This window comes from Melanaphis sacchari, unplaced genomic scaffold (assembly GCF_002803265.2).
Source record: "Melanaphis sacchari strain LSU unplaced genomic scaffold, SCAv2.0 Contig23_pilon_pilon, whole genome shotgun sequence".
Lineage (NCBI taxonomy): Eukaryota > Metazoa > Arthropoda > Insecta > Hemiptera > Aphididae > Melanaphis > Melanaphis sacchari.
In genome coordinates, this window is record NW_020271114.1 from 2,927,488 (window position 1) to 2,949,163 (window position 21,676).

The 21,676-nt window shown below is 24.9% G+C and overlaps 1 pseudogene; it reads right to left on the reverse strand.

Annotated features, from left to right (window-relative positions):
* Positions 1–2,438: 2,438 nt before the first annotated feature.
* Positions 2,439–3,849, reverse strand: LOC112594755 (annotated as a pseudogene).
* Positions 3,850–21,676: the final 17,827 nt, after the last annotated feature.

Genomic DNA, 21,676 nt, shown 5'->3' on the forward strand with positions numbered 1-21,676 from the left:
TGGTACAATTCGATGAAAAAAAAATTGAAAAAATGTTAAATAGTGTCGTCACAAAATGGGAACAATCAAAATATAATCTCTCCTAACCCCTGCTCTCAGAGAAAAAATGAAAAATCGGACGACGTAGTGACATTCAGAAAGATATTTTGAACAATTCTGCAAAAAAAAAAAAAATGGAAAATATTAAATAGTGTCGTTACAAAACAGGAAGATTAAAAAATCCTGTTCTTTCATACATATAAGGATTTAATCATTTTATAATTTATGTCTATTAATTACGTACGCTGAATCATTGGTATTATTAAATTAATATTATATTTCAAATTCATCTTATGGACAACAATGGGTAGGGTAGCAAAGTTACAATATTCTGGAAAATTTCATATGCATCAATTTTTTCAAAGATAAAAATAGCTCTCTTATATAATTCGGGTTTTTTCTCTACGCATACACGTAAACAAACCATTATCCAACTCATCACTAGTTATTTTTGAAAACGTTTTATGACTGTTAAATTTTGTAAATTTAGCTGATTTAAATAATCAGTTGCAATGAAGTAATCAGCTAGTGAAGTTATTTATCTGTATTTTTATATTGATCATATTTTGCCATCAGCACCACTAGACTGCTAAAAGTTATGAGACACAATTAAGTATTGGTGACCAATAATTTGTGACAGAAATTTTTGATCATATATATTTGTTTATAATTTTTACATACAATAGAAATAATTGACAAAATTACACAAAATGTACACAAAATGTCTCTTATATGTATCAAACATCTTAAGATCAGCTGTGTTAAAATTCCTATAATTAAATAAAAACTAATTGATTCATTTAGATAATAGTTCAAAGATACTTAGTTACTATTTTATAATTAATCGCTATCACCATGACAATCTTAAATACATATATAAAATATAACGACCCAATATATCCTGTTTTCATACTTCATACATGTATATTGCCAAATATTTTGACATATTATGAAAATGTATAATTGTCAATTATAAAATTAAAAACACGTACATTACTCTGTCCCTCACCCTTCTCTGTTGAACTTCAAAAAAAGCTATTCTGCTAATTAGCATGTCATTAGTATGAATTTTCACGTCCCTTATTTACAAGTTTTATAAAAAAAAAAAAAAAAAACACGAGGGGCTGGTATTTATCGCTATTCCAATCCACAAGCACAAAATAATCACTTTTTTACAATTTTTTTTTACCAAATATTAGAACGTGGTGTGAATTTGCAATGTATTTCTTTACACCATAAAGTGTTAACAACAACTTACATTTCCTACTAAAAAATTCTCTAGACATAATTAAATCAAATTCAATTCTTATAGTTTTATCCGAAATTATTTTAATTATATATAGGTACAATTATAAAATAAGTACATTTTAGTTATTTCTCACAGTAAATAGTATCAACTTAACGCTATTTATTTTTTAATAGTAGTATCATATTTAAAAAATATACTAAAACATGCATAATAATGAACATGTATAAATATTCCAAATGTGCAAACAATTTTTTTGACTACTATATTAGGCTAAAATTAAAATTATTTTCTTACCTAGTTACTTTTTTTTAAATAAAAATTAAAAATACGCAAATTCAAATGACTTATGACTTATAATTTATAAATTTTAAATGTAATTTTCTGGTAAAGATAAATCGATTCAATAAAATCAAGCCGATCAGCCAGAAAACCGAGCTTAATACACATCAACTGGTGCCGATCGTGTATTCGATGGTCATGTATCTAAAAGATTATTTGTTAAAATTTAAAAACTGGTTAACTAAATGGATTTAGACCATGATCCGATATATCTTACATAAAAAAACACATTTTTCGTGTAAAGGTTCATATATATATATACAGTGTGTTCAACGATAAAGGTAACACGAAATATTTCGAACGCATGACCTTGTATGCAATTCGGGTTTTTTGTAATGTATAAAGGACATAAAATTACATTTATTTTTGATAAATCTTAATTTTTAAAAAAAAAATTCTGCGCATGCGCAACAAAATAATTTTTTTTTTAATGGCACCCCCCTTTTTTGAGTTCAAATTTGAATTATATGAATTTTTTCAAGCAACTTTGACCTTTAAAATTTTGCTCTATCTTCAAAATTGACTGATTGAGAATGAGTTAAATTTTCGATTTATAACATTTGTATTTATCGTATTTTTCAATAGTCTACTTAGAGTTTTACAAATTTATAAGTGATTTTGTATGAATTTTTTTTAAAAATTAAGTGTACCATCATAATTACAACTTACAAGTAATTTACATTAATTCTACAGAAATTTTAACTCAAATTTCTTGTAAATAGTATAATTTTTGGTTAATTAATTAAACAAACTAACACATATCCTATTATTTTAATTCAGTTTTAAAACAAATTTTGATATTATTGAACAATTAAATTATGTACAGGTGAGTTTTGATTCAATTTTACAATTCATCGTATAAATTGCTCGAAGTTGTTACCGTTATTTGTAATGCATGCTTCACACCGTCACAATACTTCTCTGTGTGTCGCAGAAAATATTTGTTCCTCGGTTAACTGTGCACACGCAATAATTATTTTATTTTTCAAATCTTGAAGATCATTTGGTGGGTTAGAATAGACAACCGTCTTCAGATGTCCCCATAAAAAAAAATCCAAAGATGTCAAATCTGGTGATCTTGGCGGCCATTGTACTGGTCCACGAGTTCCCATCCATCTATGATTAAAAGTTCTCTCTAAATATTCGCGAACAATTTAATGCGTTATGCGCAGGTGCTCTGTCTTGTTGAAAAAATAAATGTACGCGAATGTTTAGTGGAACATCTTCCATAAAAATGGTGAGTTGATTAGATAAGAAGTCGAGGTATCTCGTACCAGTCAATGTGCCATCATAAAAATAAGGACCGAGTAATTTGCCACCTACAAGTCCACACCAAACGTTTGTTCGCCATACGTGTTGAAAATTAGTATCGTTTGTCCAAAATGGATTACTATCAGACCAATATCAATTATTTTGTTTGTTAATAATACCGTTATTAGTAAATTTGGATTCGTCAGTCCAACAAATGTAATCCAAAAACTGTGGTTCCTCTTGAACTTGTACCAATAACCATGCAATAAACGTAAGCTTTCTCTCTGAATCATCAAGTACTAAATTTTGAACTAAGTTTGGCTGATATCGATGATACTTATTTTTTTCAAAATCGAGTGAACTTTTCCCACGGATACATTAAGTTCTCTTGCCAAATGTCGCACGGAAGAACGCGGATTAATATTAATGTATGCTAATACCTGTATTTCTTCATCATCATTGGCTTCATGTGGTCTTTGATACTCGTGAACTGTCCGTGTTCTCTCAAACTCATTTCAATTCGCACAAAAAAGTTGTGAGGTGGGTGATATCGATCCGGGTACCGTTCTACATACAATCGTGCTGCATTACGCGAATTTTTTAGGCACTCGCCATAAATTAAGAGCATATCTGTTTTCTCACTGAAGCTCACCATATTAAACGAAAAAATTATGTGACCCAAACGAATGACAAACCACATTTAACAACAACTGTATCATAAATATGAGCAAATTTAGAAATAGTACCTAACCAAAATTATCGTTTGTTAAATTACTTAATTACCTATGGGCTATGACATTAGGATAAAATAATCTAAGGCATGCAATAAAAGTCGATAAAAGATAGAACGAGAAAAGATTTATTTTGTAGAACTATGAAACCAATATTATTTGTTATTAATACTATGCTTGTTCGAGTGAGCGATAGCAAAAACGCAATAGCAATAAGGCGATAATTTGTTTTAAAACTGAATTAAAATAATAGGATATGTGTTAGTTTGTTTAATTAATTAACCAAAATTATACTATTTACAAGAAATTTGAGTTAAAATTTCTGTAGAATTAATGTAAATTACTTGTAAGTTGTAATTATGATGGTACACTTAATTTTTAAAAAAAATTCATACAAAATCACTTATAAATTTGTAAAACTCTAAGTAGACTATTGAAAAATACGATAAATACAAATGTTATAAATCGAAAATTTAACTCATTCTCAATCAGTCAATTTTGAAGATAGAGCAAAATTTTAAAGGTCAAAGTTGCTTGAAAAAATTCATATAATTCAAATTTGAACTCAAAAAAGGGAGGTGCCATTTAAAAAAAAATTATTTTGTTGCGCATGCGCAGAATTTTTTTTTTAAAAATTAAGATTTATCAAAAATAAATGTAATTTTATGTCCTTTATACATTACAAAAAACCCGAATTGCATACAAGGTCATGCGTTCGAAATATTTCGTGTTACCTTTATCGTTGAACACACTGTATATATATATTTAGATGTATAATTTAGTTAGTGTTTAATTAGTGTCGATAATATATGTGTTACAAAAATCGTATATATGTCATTATAGTAAAATCTATAATAAAAATGCTTTAATCTAAAATTCGTTATGACCGTATGACCGTATAGTTATACAGACTACAATATAACATGCGCAATCGATTGTGTTGCTGAGAACTGCGTGCTTTTAAAAATGAAAATCAGCATTTTAAATAGTATTCATGGTAATTTAATTTTAAGTATTAATATTTCTTTAAACACAAAAACTAAAGGCTGCATTATAAAATTAGACAATAAACATGTTTTTTATTGGATTTATATAGTGCAAATTACCAAATTATTTGTGAACAATGCATCATGTTGACAAAAACTGTATTTTTTTTTTTTTTAAATCACTATTGTTACAGATCTAATCTAACAAGTATATAAACAAAATAAAATATAAAAAAATTGCTTGGAACCACAAACAGCAAGTATAATTGACCAACAATTAGCCATGTATGAAACGTTATCGGGTGATGAATTTTTAGTAAAAAATTCATTTTTATTAATTGTAAACAATTAATAAAAATTTTACATTGTTACAAGGATCGAACTGTTAAATATCAGATGGAACTTTTAAAATATAAACAAATATTTTTATCAGTCATATACTTTACATAATTTTATAAAATTAAGAAATTACAGAATTTTTGATACATTCATAAATGCTTTAATGACTTCAAAATAGGAAAAATTTATGTAAATATCTAATTAAATTCTGCAATAATGATAATAAAATATTTGAAAATCGTCACTGATTTTTAAAAGGTACAATTTGATATGATATTTTTCCTCTTCCATCACTCATCACAATCATAAAACATTTTCAAAAAACTTCAAATTTTTAGTCTCTCTTCAAGATATTCTAATGAGCCTAAGTTTAATTTATAAGCTAAGCAAATACCTGCCTTAAAGATGATAAATGCATGGAAACTATTAAGACCTTTGTTTAAAATCGAAGCAGAACAATATTTTACATAATATTTTAAAGAAAAAAAGTATATTTTAGGAAAACCCTTTATACATTTGAGAGAAAGACCAACAAACAATCCGTGCTTAACCTGCCAATGATTTTTCCAAAGGTGTTGTCAGTAGCTGACCGTCTGAATCATGACTTGCCAAAATCCATAAAAGTTAAATAAAATAATGATTATTTTTTAAATTATACTTCAGATTTATTGATATTTATTAATTAAATACAAAAAGTACAAAATGAAACATAATCAGCAATTGAACAGCTTACACAAAGACAAATTTAAAAAAAACGCCATAAAAAATTTCTATGTTCAAAATACTCCCCTTAAATATACTCAACAGAGAATTTACAATGACGATAAGTTAAAAATTTTAAAAGACATTACACACAACATAAATTAACTTTACAAATATATATTTATCTATTTTTATATTAACATAATATATAACAATAAATTTTAATTTTTTTAGTATCTATATAATGATAACAATACAATTTAGTATTTTATTTTCATTAGTATGTGCATAGATTTATTTTATTGTTTTAGTACACATTAATTATTATTTATAATAAGAATAGCAATTGAAAAATATCTATTCGAACATAATTTTAAAATATTTTCATTTTTTCGTATTATAACGTATATTCAAAATTTTTAAAATAAAAATAATTATTTTTTTTTTTTTATGTTGTTTTTAACGTCTTAAAACTATAAAAGAAAATATTTTCACAAACTTAATAGTTTTTGAAATAATGAATATATTATTGCATTAAATAGATCATTCAATATTTACAACCGTATTGCGTTACATTAATATTTAACACGTTGTTATGTATGTATAGATACAATTACACGATATTTAATAAGGGATGTTTCCACAGCCAACTATACAATACATATTCATACCTATATTATTGACGCAATGAAGAGGAAACCACTGATCGATCGTAACACTGGTACACCACGTGCATTTAATGTGATAAATTTCAGTAATATATAATGTAAAGTTTACCAGAAGTGAACATCTTAAGTTTCGTAATACTGCTCCAGAGCTCATTAACATATATTCTTTTTATTTAACCAAAGATATAAATACAATAAATTACAAATAATTACAGTAAAATATTATTTTTTTAAATGTATCTGTTTTTATTAAGTGTATTGCTTGTATTTAAGTTAAGGAAATAACGTCAGTCAGTAACTACAAGTAATATGTTATGATTACAGCTTGAGATAATTACAAGATTATAAAAACACATTTATTATAATAATAAATTATACGTTGTAACTTTTAAATGCCAAATAGTTAATAAATAAATGTTGAATAACTCATGATAATTAGTAACTTTTGCTATAAAATTAACGAATAATATATAATATTAAAACTTACTCTTTGTTCAATATGGGCCAAATCTTTACAAATATTTTTCAGTTTTTAGATTGATTTTTTTTTTTTTTTTAACATCGAATTTTAAAATGTCTTATTAAAATAAAACATAAAAATATATTAGTATGTATAATTAATTTAAACATCATATTTCCAACTCTTCATATTTTTCAGACATTTACATTCAGTTTTCCATATCTTTACCCCCTACATAATTGCATATTTCTTATAAACAAATTTGATAAACAAAACCTTCAACTTTTTATAATTTTATGATGTAGATCTTTCTAAACAATGACTGTTAAAACGTAGCCTAATAATTTTATTTTGTTGCCATCTGGAGGTGTTTATCAAATTTAATTACCAAGGTAACGTGCACAGCTGGGGTACTTTTTGAAACAGATTTACTGCAATTGCTATCATTAAATTTCCCTTACATTTTACAATAATTTTATCTAAGGATACATTATTCTTGATAATAATAAAGGTCGTAGAGACAATTTTATTCATTTTCAATAATAGTTTCGCTGATTTTAATAGACAACTATTTTTAGTTTGCTTTTTAAGTTTTGATGGGCTGAATTTTAGTCATTAAATCCTAATTAGAATCATAAATAATAATAAATAACTATTTCCAGTTAATTTTTAAATTGCGTACCTATACTGTATGTATATAATATAAGAAAACTGGATCGAGTATATTTTGCTGAAGTACTCCACACTCTACTAATATTTTACTTTAACTCGTCTAATATACAGCTTATACCATTATTTTCTGATTGCTTTAATTTAAATATTTTTAAAAAGCAAAATCAGTATTAATTTATTAATTTATACGTCCTGCTATGACTTACAACATTCATCTCTAAGGAAAAACAACAATTTCTTATCTAAATACACTTCAATCTTTGATTACTCACAAATGCCTTCTGGTATGTTAGCAACAGAACTTTACACCATGTCCTTAACATCCTAATGGTACCAACACTCGCCTATTATTATTATACTCAACTTCATAAAAACATCTTAAATCGCTCAAACCCTCTCGTCTCTAAACTAACTTTTGTTGCTGACAACCCTCTCCGTTGCCTTAAACGAAAATGGTCACATAATTTCATTTATATTATCTAATATATTATATAAAAAAACAACTTAAATAAATAGGGTTCATATTTTAAAGTAGTATCAATGGACACTCCCTTCACTCACACTACTAAATTTATTTATTTATTCATTATATTATCATATATACAAATTGTCTATTTTATATTTTATATTTTTTTTTTAAATAAAAATTTAAATTTATACTTCTCAGCTTCACAAAAAAATTATGTATATTTCTCTAATAAGCTCAATATTTTTTTAGAATATCAAAAGCTTTTACAATATCTAATAAAATTACCTAAGCAATCATTTTAAAAATTACACATAAAAAATAGAAAACAATAGGTTTGAATAAACAATAAACTATAAGTGAAAAAAATTCAATAATATGTTATATACCTCAAGGGACTCTATCGCCCACACTATCAAAAAATATTTGAATACACATAGTAAACTAATTTGCTATGCAGACAATACAGTACTTTTTGTTAAAAGGCAGACTTGAGATGAACCAACAGACATGCCATTGTACATACAAACTTGAAAATATACAAAAATGGTTATACCAAAAATTGTTAAAGATAACTTACATTTTACCATATAATATGGTTAATTTTAATCGACCAAATAAAATTAATCTATGCATACAGAAAAATAATTGTTTAAATCAAAACGTATGTACATGCCAAGCTTTCATAAAAATAGTTAAAAATTGTAAATATTTAAGTATATAAATGTATTATAATCTTAAAGAAATTACCACATAAAACTCGTTACAAGTAAATTAAGAAAAATAACGTATACTTTCAAAAATGTAATAGATATCTTAGAACTTAAGAAAATTAAAGTTATGTATCAAGTAGGTACTAGTGAATCCATAATCAATTACAGTGTTTCTAGAAGAGAAATTATGAACGAAACCACTAATAGACCCATTCAAAAATACTAAATAAAATACTAAAAATTATTCTAAAAAAAAAGCTCAAAATACCACACAAAAATCCTATACAATGATATGAATTTATTACCGGTAAAAAAGTTATTTTAAAATTATTTTTCAAAGTTTAAGTTTTTTATATAATTAAAACTAAGTAATCTTTCTTTTAAAACTGAACACAGACATATACTTAGACAAATATCTAACATCCAAGTACCGACCATGTACAAAAAATAACACAATCCACATACTTGTATATTGGTCCAATTAAGTTAACAAACAACCATTACAAATTAAACACAGCAATTTATACAAAATTTAAAAAAAAAAAAAATTATATTTTGACTACTACAAAAACAAAATATTATATTATACAACAAGTTTACAACATTACTGAATTACTATAACAGATGATGATTTTATTAATCATTAATAGTTGTATTTCTTTACATTGTATTCTTTCATTGTGCAATTTTATATATAATGTTACATTATACATAAATAATAAAATGTATGTATTTTAGAAAAATGTTAAGTTATTTTATTAATTATACTGTTTATTTAATAAATGTATGTGATAAAATTTGAACTCATTGGCCCACGTATTAACATGTTTAATAGGGCACATTATTTTTTTGAAAATTAAATAAAAAATAGTACCGTTATATATACGTATATATATATAACGGCGCTTTAAAGACCATTTTCATAAATTATATGCTTGGTAAAAAGCCAAATTTATATTTCAATAGTAATTTTAGTTTTTTTAGATATTTTATTAAAAAGCTTCTCATAATTTTCCCTTATATTTTGAAAAATTTAAATAATTATCAACGTTTTTTTATTTCCACTTTTAAGTAAGGAAATCACTATTGATATTTAAAATTTTTTTTTTTATTATCCATTTTTTATACTTAAATTGCATTATTTATTTATTAATCGACTCAAAACAGTTAAAGCAATATTTATCGATTTAAGTATTAGGTATAAAAACCTATAGTATAGTACAATATAGTAACAGATTAAAATAGTTGATATAATTATAAAATACAAATGAACAACGGATTTGTATAATATAATATTAATCAATTATAATTTTTAATCATTAAGTATTATAAATTATATATTTTAATAGTTTAAACGTTATATATTATTGAAAATAGTTGCCGATACCAGTTATATTATAGTCATTCTACCATATTATTGTACTTGAATTACATTTAATTTAATAATTATTTCATTAAATTAAAAATATCTTCAGTATTAAAAATATTATTGTAAATTACTAATTCATGATTTCTTACTTAAATTTGTAATTTATATTTATATAAATCCATTGTAATAATTTAAAGCACAGTAATATGCATTTCGAAACATTCGCGTATATACGTTTATATATATGTGTCTGTGCATACTTCTTAAAAAATTACATGCACAATAAACATAGCCACTTATTAGTATAATTCTCATAGTTCTTTCGTTTAAATTTTAAAATTAACTACAGGTAAAAAACTCACTCTATAAAGACAAATACACTCCATACCTATAACTGAATTCCTACACTCTGCTTGTGTGTACAATATACAATAATATGTTATTTATAATCAAGGCTGTCTTTAAGGTGGTCATAGGATTCTAAATCACTCCAATTATGCATTTTTCATACATAGTTGGCCACTTTTTTAAATTTGACATTTAGAATAATTTAAATGATAATAACTATCGACAAAATATAAATATTATTGAAAAAATTAAAGATAAAAATTATATTTACTTTAAAGTTTTGTTTAAAATATTATTTTTTTTAAATATAAAAAATTGTAAATTGTTTAAAAAAAAAATCTAATTTCTGTAGGTATCATAAAATTTAAAATTACAACATGTACTCTTCAATCAATAAGTATAATTTTTTTTTTTAAATACAGATTATTAATTGATTCAAATAGATTATACCAAAAAAGAGTTTTACCGTCTAACCAGTAACCATAAAATTACTCTTTTATGTAACGTTATTATACATAACATTACAAAACCCCAATTCATATTCTGGTTGTCTGTTAAGATTTTAGCATAAATTCATAACATATGTTTGCATGTACAATTAGTAAGACCTAGTTTACGAATTCAAATTAAAATCAAAAGCCACTTCATTGGAAGTGGGACTCCATCGACAAATAAAGTATATAATATTTAAAATATAAATAATTATTAAACTCATTTATAAAGATTTTCAATTCGTTTAAATACAAATAAAGTTCAGTCAATAAAAAAAAAAACATGTACAATGTAGATTGCTTATATGCCTATATTAGGCATAAAAAATATATTTATTATTTCTTATTCCGTAAAAGCTAATTATCTATACCTAGATATATTACACCTATGTATAAAACAACAAGCTCTACCAGGTTAGTTATATCGAGTGTCAATAATAAATAACTGTTTAAAACAACAGCACATGAAGGTATATATATATATATAGATGTAGTAAAGGTACTGGCGGATATAATAGTTATATACTTATGTAACATCACCACGTCGCGTGTCAAGTAAATATTGTAGAAAGACACTCAAGTCCGCGATGACGCACTACGACGAGATTATTTCCAAACTTAATTGCAATACCGTTGTACTGTGTATATATAATGTTTATTTTATATAATATATCACACACAATATATTAAAGTTATTAAACTGATAGATGTCGCACAGCGTCGGGTCAATAAATTATACATATGTTAGTACACACACGTTTAGTGATTTCTGTGATTTCGTTTTTATACGATTAAGTTCCCACTGGAATAAACGCGTTTCTTTAATATTTTATCATACAGTTAAAATTAAAATTGATTGCCACTATGATGTTATCAATGATGTTAAATCAATCATGATTCACTAAAAAAATCATTTAAAAAACGATTCTGAGCGAACACTGTTTATCAGCCTATATCAAGGATAAACAACTCAAAATTACTAGAGGGCCAATTTTTAGAAAATTAAAAATCTAACGGGCTAGAGCATAGAAAACAAAAAAACAATAATTCAAAATATGCATTTTAATTAGTATTTATTTTGTTTATAATGTGAACTTTAAAATTGTATGATGACTATGATGTAATTTAAAAATGTAACACGGGCAACCAGTTGCTCACCTTTAGCCTATATTATTAAGTATATTTTATAATTTATTTAATATATTGCTATTAAAGTAATTTAATTTATTACTGTAGTAATTCGATACGTTGAATTAATTTTTACATTTCAAAATGTAATTTTTATATAAAATATAGTAATATATGTTAAAATTTTCAAGTACACGTGAAATATAATTTTAAATTACAATAATAAACAACTAAAATTATTATTTCTTGCTTAAATAATAATTTTTTTCAAATACTTACTTTAAGTAAGGACAGTAAGATTACTTAAAATTTTAAAAAAAGAACTGTGTTTTCATATTCTTTAGTTTAATTTTTGGTTAAATGACGACTTCTATTGTGACTGAGACGTACTTGGTGGAGAGATATTCAAACCCCCCTGAAATTTTAATGAATTTAGTAAAAAATTATTGCTAAATATTTGTGTCTTGTATAAAATTTTAATTATTAGATAAAAAAAAATTTTAACTATAAAATTAATAGTAAATTTTCGTGATTTTGACGAATTATATTAAAATTTGAGCTTCATATACTCATACAAATGTATACTTAATATTTTTAATTTTCTATAATAACAACTTGTTATAGCTAAACAGTTTTTCTAAGACAATTATACAAAAAAACTAAAAAAAAAAAATCTTACAATAATTTTGATAAATTTCGAATTTCAAAATTCTAAAATTTAATCGCTTAAAAAATATTGTTTACACATATTTTTGATATTTTTAATTAATAAATGAAAAATAAACGAGTAGGTAGCCCATATTATATTACATTTTCAAGGTTTTTAAATAATTAGAAATTTTTTTCTAAAATTTATAAAGGAAAAAACGAATAAAAATCAAAAATGTCGAAGTGTGTATATAGTTAGAAAAAGACAGATTTATTTTGACTTGAAGTATCTAGAGTTATTCGATTTTAAGTTTTACAAAAAAACAAATTAAAACTAGTTTTTTATGCAAATTTTCATTTTTCCTTAATTTTTTTTGTTTTTTACAGTTATTTTGAAAAGTACTAGGAATTTTTTTAACCCCTCCTCCCAAATATACCAATTTGGTCTTATTTGTTACCAGAACCCTTCCATAAAGTTAAAACCCTAGCATTTTTACTGAAACTTTAAGGCAATATCTTGAAATAGAAAAAAAAATAATACATTATTGTAAAATCAATAAGTCATCGCTCCACTCGAAAGTCTAAAATAATGTTTGTATAAAACTTATGTAGATGACAATTTAACGAGCCAATCTTTGCAGTAAAAAAAATTACCTTCCTATACATATAATATATTATGTATAGTCAATAGTCATATAATATATATTATTATATATTCGTGTGTGTGTTAGAGCGTTAAAATAAGGACCCTAAAACGGTAAAGAGAGATTTAATAGTGTCATAATAAGACGTATATACAGTAAATGGTGAGGTGTCAAAGACCAGAAAATTGACTCAATAAACATTAAAGCCTTGAATGATCTGTTAGGATTTCTAAAAAGATACTTATGACAGGTTTAATGGCACAAAATGTTTTGTACCTACCACTTTATGATACAATACGGTGAGATCGATTTTAGATTTTGAGCCATTTGTTTAGAAACTGTCTCAATAATTTTACACTCTTATCCAAAAGACAACCTATAAAAATCAAATAGTCTCTTTTACAGATAAACGAGTAAATATTTTCTATAGGTTAGCAAAAACCAAATTAAACAATTTTTACTACTTTAACGAACCTGTACGATTTTACGAGACCTAGTTAAATTACTAACATGAAATTTTTAACGACAAATATATAATATCTACAAGTATATAAACTAGTATCTTTGTATATACCTAATGTGTATCATATGTATATTATATAAATAGCTATATAGTTCTACACAGCTTTTTTTATGGTTGATACAAACTCAGATATGAAGTGCAACTGACTCAATTGAATTTCAATAGTCCTTGATAACTGCCGGAATATTGTAAATAATTGTTTATTTCCCTTATATTATGTCATACACTCGTTCCTATATATACATGCCGCAATTAATTGGAAAATTAATTTTAATATAATAAATTTATAATAAATTTTTATGGGTGAACGATAAACATTTTATGCTCACGTTATTCTTACGAGAAAAATTAATTATACGAATCCGAATTGTACATAGGTATAGTATATTTTCGAATTATCAGGGTTTAATGGTGGTTGTTTATAAAACTACTCATTACACTGTCCAATGTCCATATAGCATAATTCGATCATTAAACAACAAAACCCGCTTAATCGTAGAGTCATACAACTTATAAATAGTTATATAACAGGTCATTACACAAGTTACAAATCAATAAAATAGATATATCCTAAACGGACAATCTATTCGATTTCACACCTTATTTAGTACACTAATGTAAAATGTGTGTGTACACAATTATCGACTAATATTGTTAAGAGATCTCCTGCAATATGTAGTACTTATTAAATATAATAGATATTTGAAAAGCAATTTTAAAAAAAACTAAATGTCTGCATATATTCGTTATAAATAAGTAATACTAGTAATCAGATTCGTTATAAATATAGAAATAATTTCAATTATTGTAATAGTGAAAAAAATTGAAAAAATCTATTATGATAATATTTTACTTTGTACAAATATGTGTATTAAGAATTTATTTAAAAACATATCATTGAACACAATATTGAGTACTAATGGTACTTATTAGTTACAAAAAAAAAAAATTAAAAGTAAATGCGTGATAAGTGATGCGATTTATATCATGTTATTCTTGATTCTACAATACATGGACAAAAATAAGGAGGCATATTATAAGAGATATAAAGGTATATTTTACAGATACTCATTGTTAAAGGACTTCCAGAGACTTAGTCCATCCTCGAAAATTTCAATATCCACACTAAAATTGAATTTTATGTACATCCGTGGTCCATGTAAACAGTAATTGAGGTGTTTTTAAACAACATTATTATAAACCAGCGGTTCCCAACCCATGGGCCGCGAGCCATAAGTATAATATTATTAAACATTATATATATTTAAAATAATATTATTATATTTCTGATCATAATAACATTTAATCAATTTTAACTATAGTGTACAATAAGTGTACAAGTAACAAGTTTTAATCCGGATATTGACTTTCTCGTGAAGAATAAGCAATGTCAAAAATCACATTAAATTGTTTATCTAGTGATAAAGTTGAATTAAGTTTTTTTTTTAATAAACAATTTTTTTTTTTAATTTTTTAAATTTTTTATTCCTAATAACTATATATATATATATATATATATATATATATATATATATAATATAACATGTTATGTTATATATTATAATTTTATGAAAACGTATAGGTATGCTATGGATGGGCCTTAAATATTTTTTTACAAAATTAATGGTCCGCGAAACTAAAAAAGTTGGGAACCGCTGTTATAAACTATAGCAGCACAAAAAAAAATTCATCAAAATATCCAACTATGAATATTTATGATTATTACAATTATTTTAGTTACCTATCTTATAAAAACAGTTACATATATTATAATATACTCCAAAATTGAATTTTCGCAATTGTAATAATCTTCTAGCTCTTTAAATAAAACATAATATTATCTACTGTTGTTTTAATTATTCCAATATTAAATTACATAAACATTAAAATATTAGATTAGAAGTACGTCGTACACTCGTACCTATGTATATATAACTTAATCATTATAAACTTACTATAGATTCTGAGCGGAACAATGAATGTTTTAATTTTTCAATGACTTTTGTTATTATTTTTTGTCTACAACTGTTTTTTTGGGATAATAAAAATGCCTTTCAAAATGTAACGGTGATTATACTGTTTTCTTTCCATAAGCAAATAAAAGCTAAGTTCGATGGAATAACATAAAGTATATATTATTATTATTACTATTATTATTATTATTGTAGTTGTTCAAGATTAAATAAATAAACACTTTATAAAGTAATATAATTATTACATTCTTTATTTTTTAAATTAAGTATTTAAAAATAATTTACCTTGAAAATAAAACAGCTAATACATCGCGTTACGATAGCATAAATACAAGTGTAATACACACAAAATAACTAAGAAAAAAAAATACAAAAAAAAAAAATTAAAATACGAGAATTTTCACACAAAACTGATACTTTATAAAATCGATTTTATTTTTGGTATAACCATTGAGTATATATAGTACTATATATACTATACTATATAATATATTTAATGGTATATCTCAAAAACAAATAACCTAGTTCTCAAAAATTTACCTCGAATGTTTATATAACCATTTTAATAAAATATATGATTAAATTATATTATGCATATTATGTTTTTAATAATTCAAAAATATGTAACTTTTTAAATTATTTATAGACACTTTAAATTTAATTTTTTTTATCTTTATTCCTATAAATAATGTTAAAAAAATGTTTACTCGGTCAAAAAATATGAAAATTGAATATTAAGTTCCTTACAAGAAATTTATACCGAAACTAAAAAATATTAAAGCATGGTTTTTTTATATACGTTTACTATATAATATTATGTTATCATAAATATTGATACTCATAAGTTTGTTATAATTCAAAAACATTATGTTCATAAGGAACAGTAATCATAAAATGTTTACGTATATTATTATTATATTTTATACACATAATGATATTTTAAAAGTCTTTTCGCCAAAAATTAATTCAACAGACTGCAGATAAGTTGATAAGTACCAGTATTATTATTGGGAAGTAGATATCTAAAATAAACTACTTTAATTACTTTAATTACTTTAATAAAAATATCAAAAAAATATTATGAAATATAGGTACTTATTGATATAGACTGACAGACCATCTTAACTCAAAATTGTTTTTCGTATTTATCATTATAAATGAATTCAAATTTAACCCACCCATTAAAGTGATCCGCAGACCCGCTCAATAGTTGACACCTATTTTACAGCAAAGCGGTACTCACTAGTCCACCTTTTTAATTTTTATCTTCCAAAAATATTCTACCAAAAATCATATTGAAGTTGAAAATCAGTTGCGTTATAGTTATATAATATACTTGAATAATATGATACGATTCCGTATGGATCTTTTTCACTTTTACGATTGCGTATGTTCTACCTACCCAAACTTAATGTAACGTTCCCAATCGTGAAAATTTGTAAAATAACTTATTTTAGAAAATTATTGCTTATATTTGATTAAGTTTCTTAAACTTTGCTGTGAATATTATTCCCTGGTTAATACTTTTCGATAATCAATAAAATATTATAAAATAAGATTAAATGCTGATTATTATATCGGATTTCCTGGTATGTCGCATTTTAGCATCATTATATTAGTATACGATCAATAATTGTCAATCTATAAGTTACTGGTATTAGTGTCAATGAGTCATAGAGCAGTATTGTAGTGATATTAAATAATATCTTATTTAATCATGGATAATTCATAAAAAATTATAATATCATAACGTGGAAAAGAATTATCTGTAGTTTTCTACGTAAATATCGTTTCATAAGACAACGCAAAGACAAATTGTTAAAATGGTTATGTAGGTACTTACAAAAGTTGTTATGCCAGCATTTTAACTGATGTCAAACAAATCCAAGTTACTCGTATTATAGTAATCGATAAATACAATCATGAAGCAATAACAGCTTAAAATAGTAAGCATCAAGTTCTCAGAATAAATTGCAAACAAAAAGCCAGCACGATGAATTTCAACTTGTCCTAGCAAAATTGCACGAAAAGAATTACTAAAAAATTGAAGTACAGGTATTATACATAAGGATATTTTTTTTGTCCAAAAATATTTGCACCTATTTGAAAAGGCGGAAAAATATTCCTATGTATCCAAAATCTCTTGACGAAGCCATAGATAAAATTTGGAAAATATAAAGCGATATTTTTAAATTTTTAAATAAAAACCAATAATTATAGTATATTAATTTATTAATTGTATAGTTGTAGGTAAAGATAAAAATATTTATAACTTTTATCATTGCCTTAAGCCATTTTTACAAGAAATTTAATTACACTACAAAAGGCATAAGTCATATTTAGCCATATGTATCTGAGCAATAAAATTTTATAAATGGCTTAAGTCATCACTATCATTATACGCATTTTCTACCAAATGTAAAAACAATTATATTTAGGTACCTATGCTCTATTTATTCCTTTAATAATATGAGTAATATTCGTCACTAACTTATGCCAATTGAACCAAAAAAAATCAGCAAAAATTAACTTTCAATAATAATAATCGAAATATACCTACTTATTACTCAGACATTCAGTAGTCAGTATGTAGTTTCCTATATTATACATTGAATAGACGAAATATTTTAATAAAATCAAAAATAATCAAGGCGTAAGACTTATATCCTTCGAACGTGATGAAAATTGAACTAAGTAGGTACTTTAAAATCCCACAAATACAGATTTATTAGACAGAGAAAAAATAGTCTTGAGAAGTAAACATGCACTAACAATAAATGCGCAGCGAGTTTAATAATGGAAGGGAAAAATTAGGGTACAAATATGATTGCTAGGTATTAAAAAAGTTTTAGGCGAGCAGTCATTCTACGATAACCGCTCAAAATTGAACTCGGGTGTTACGGAAAATTTGTAAAAGAAAAGCTTCAGAATTAGTTTCAACCAAACCACAAAAAATAATTCTAACAAAACTTATAAAAGATATTAACACTTCAGTTCTTAATTTGTTCGAAAAGCAATTTACTGTGAAAAAATAAAAATATATCCTACTTACCCAAGACTCTCATTAAGGCTGTTACTGAACTTCAAAATAAGAAAAATGATGATGTTTTTAAATATCAAGGTCAACAATTTATTTATGTATCCGGCAAAAAACATTTAATTTGTATTACGACTAAAGAAAATCTATATTTTATGGTCAATTGCACAACTTTTTTGGCTGATAAAATTTTTGATTATATAGGTACCAATTTTCTTTTTATAAATGTGTACCTACCATACATTGTTATCATAATGGATTCTATATTCCACTAGTTTTCTTTTTCATAGAATATAAAACAAAAAACTTGTATCGACAAGAGGAACTTTCTAAAGAATTTATGCCTATAATAACTACGTCTAAAGTTTTAAAAATCAAATACTGAATTTCGATTTTAAAATCGGCGCACATAAACATTTCCCAATATTATTTTTAAGTGCCGTTTTTATTTAGGTCAATCTTGATGACATAAAGTAAGATATTATATTAAATAAATGTAAATGTTTTTTTTTTTTTAACAATAATTTAATTTTAGTTTAATGAAAACAAAATTTTGAAAAATACACACAAAGATAAGAAAATTCGGTAATTGGTTGAAAAATTTTTTTGTACTCCTCATTTCTGCACCATTTAGAAGTGGTAGCGGAAGACGATTTTACAGAACTAATGACGTTATGTCCAAATGAAATAAATGATCATAGTTTTGCAGATTATTATAATTTAAAAACATATCTTTATTCAGATTGTTTATTTCTTACAGGTATATGAGCAGAAAAACCATCAAACATTCCAGGTAAATTATTAATAAAATTTTAAAAATTTCGAAAATGTATTTTACTCAATTTCTTTTTAGAACTTCCAATGTCGCAGAACGTTTTTATCGAACTTTTAACAGCCGGTTTTATTACACGCATCGACCTCCTTAGTTCTTATACACGGTACTACAAACATTACTAGAAACTCGGACAGAAACATTAAAACTCAATACAATTCAAAAGAGTACTAGGTACACAAAACGTATCAAAAGTTAAACAAGAAAAAATTTCAAAAACAATACAATCATATAGGTAGTAGATACTGTCAAAATAAATGCTTAGATGTTCAGAAAGACTAAAAAAATATTTAATTTTGTCGAAAATCAATAAAGGGAGATTAAAATATATCTCATTGTTCTTATCTATATACTAGTAGACAGTAGTATAACTAATTACTTTAATTTTAGTATAACTTCGTATAATAATTTATAAATGAGTTTTGGTTTGAACTTTTAAATTTTTAATATCATAATATAAAATACATACATTCCACTTAATGGCAACGTTTCACGGGATTTCGTTCTTAATAGTACTATTGTTTTGGGGTCGGCCATTTCGAGTGTTCTCTGTCGTACCCCAAAAAAGGTAAGGCATTCACAATCGTATCGTAACCGCTTGTTTACCGGAGTTTATTACCTACTACCGCGTTCGAGGCCACAATCGTCAATCATATGATTAGATCGATCACAGTGTCATAGGCCTTATATTATTTAAAAGTATCCAAGGTTGAGCAGTATCTTCGATACAAGTATCCAAGATACGTATCTTAGATACAATAATTGTATCAAGTATCTAGTATCGCAATACTGATTTTTGAGTATCTTTCCCATCCCTGATTATATCACAATATTTATCCTAGATAAATAATTTGTTGGGTTAAATATTAGAAGCTCAAAAATGCTGTCGAACACCTGTTGAAATAAAAATATAATGGAATTTTATTTAGCCTTTTGAAAAATATTTTAATCCCAGTAAATATATTTTTCTGCGGTTTTGATAATTTAACATATAGATACCAAGTTAAATATACTTCAAATAATATATGAACATGTAATGTAGATCCAGAACAGTTTGTCGTTACGCCGCCGTACCGTATCGCTGCGGACTATAATATATTGTATTCTATAAATAAACATGTTTTATACCACTGAGCACAGACCACAGTGACTAATTAATGCACATGGAAAGAATATTTAAATTTAACTCAAACCATTTTATAAAAAAATATAACATAGGTAGTGAAAAGGCAAAATAATACATTACAATAAATTGTGGACATTTTATACAGTTTTAATCATACAATTACATTAACTTTAGCTCTTCATTAATATTAAAAAAAAAAAATCAAAGATATAGCTTTAATTATTGTTATACAACTAAGCATGGTGTCTTATTTATACCTTTTTCATTATTATTATTCATGTTTTACAAATTAATTAACTATGAACAATTACAATCCTAATACTATATGCGTGCATAAAATGAACATAAACATCCAACTTTAAAAAAATATTATTTTCAGATTTCAGTCTTTTTTTTTTTAATATAAAGTCATTAATTATTTACTGAGGATTATAGTCTATAGATAAACTGAAATACAACATAATCTAACAATACGAGGTCTGTTCAAAAAGTTCCCGAACTATCGTTTCTAAAAATAGAAAAATTACATTATTGTAAATGTTATTATATCAAAATAAAATAGAGATAAGCAGCTATCTTTTCAATTAAATCCCAAATGTTTATTGCTATCGAATCATCAACTGTGCGCGTTCAAAGTAGACGAGTCGTGTGTATTGTGCGATTTTTAAGATGAGTAATTTTCACGAACAACGTATTAATATTAAATTTTGTGTTAAACTTTGTAAATCTTTTACTGAGACTCACAAAATGTTGCAAAATGCTTATGGTGATCAGTGTTTAGGACGTACACAGTGTTACGACTGGTTTAAACGCTTTAAAGACGGTCGGGAATCAGTTGATGACGACCCACGTTCAGGACGTCCGTCGACATCGACAGACGATGCTCATGTGACAAAAGTCAATGAAATTGTGCGGTCTAATAGACGTTTAACTATTCGAGAA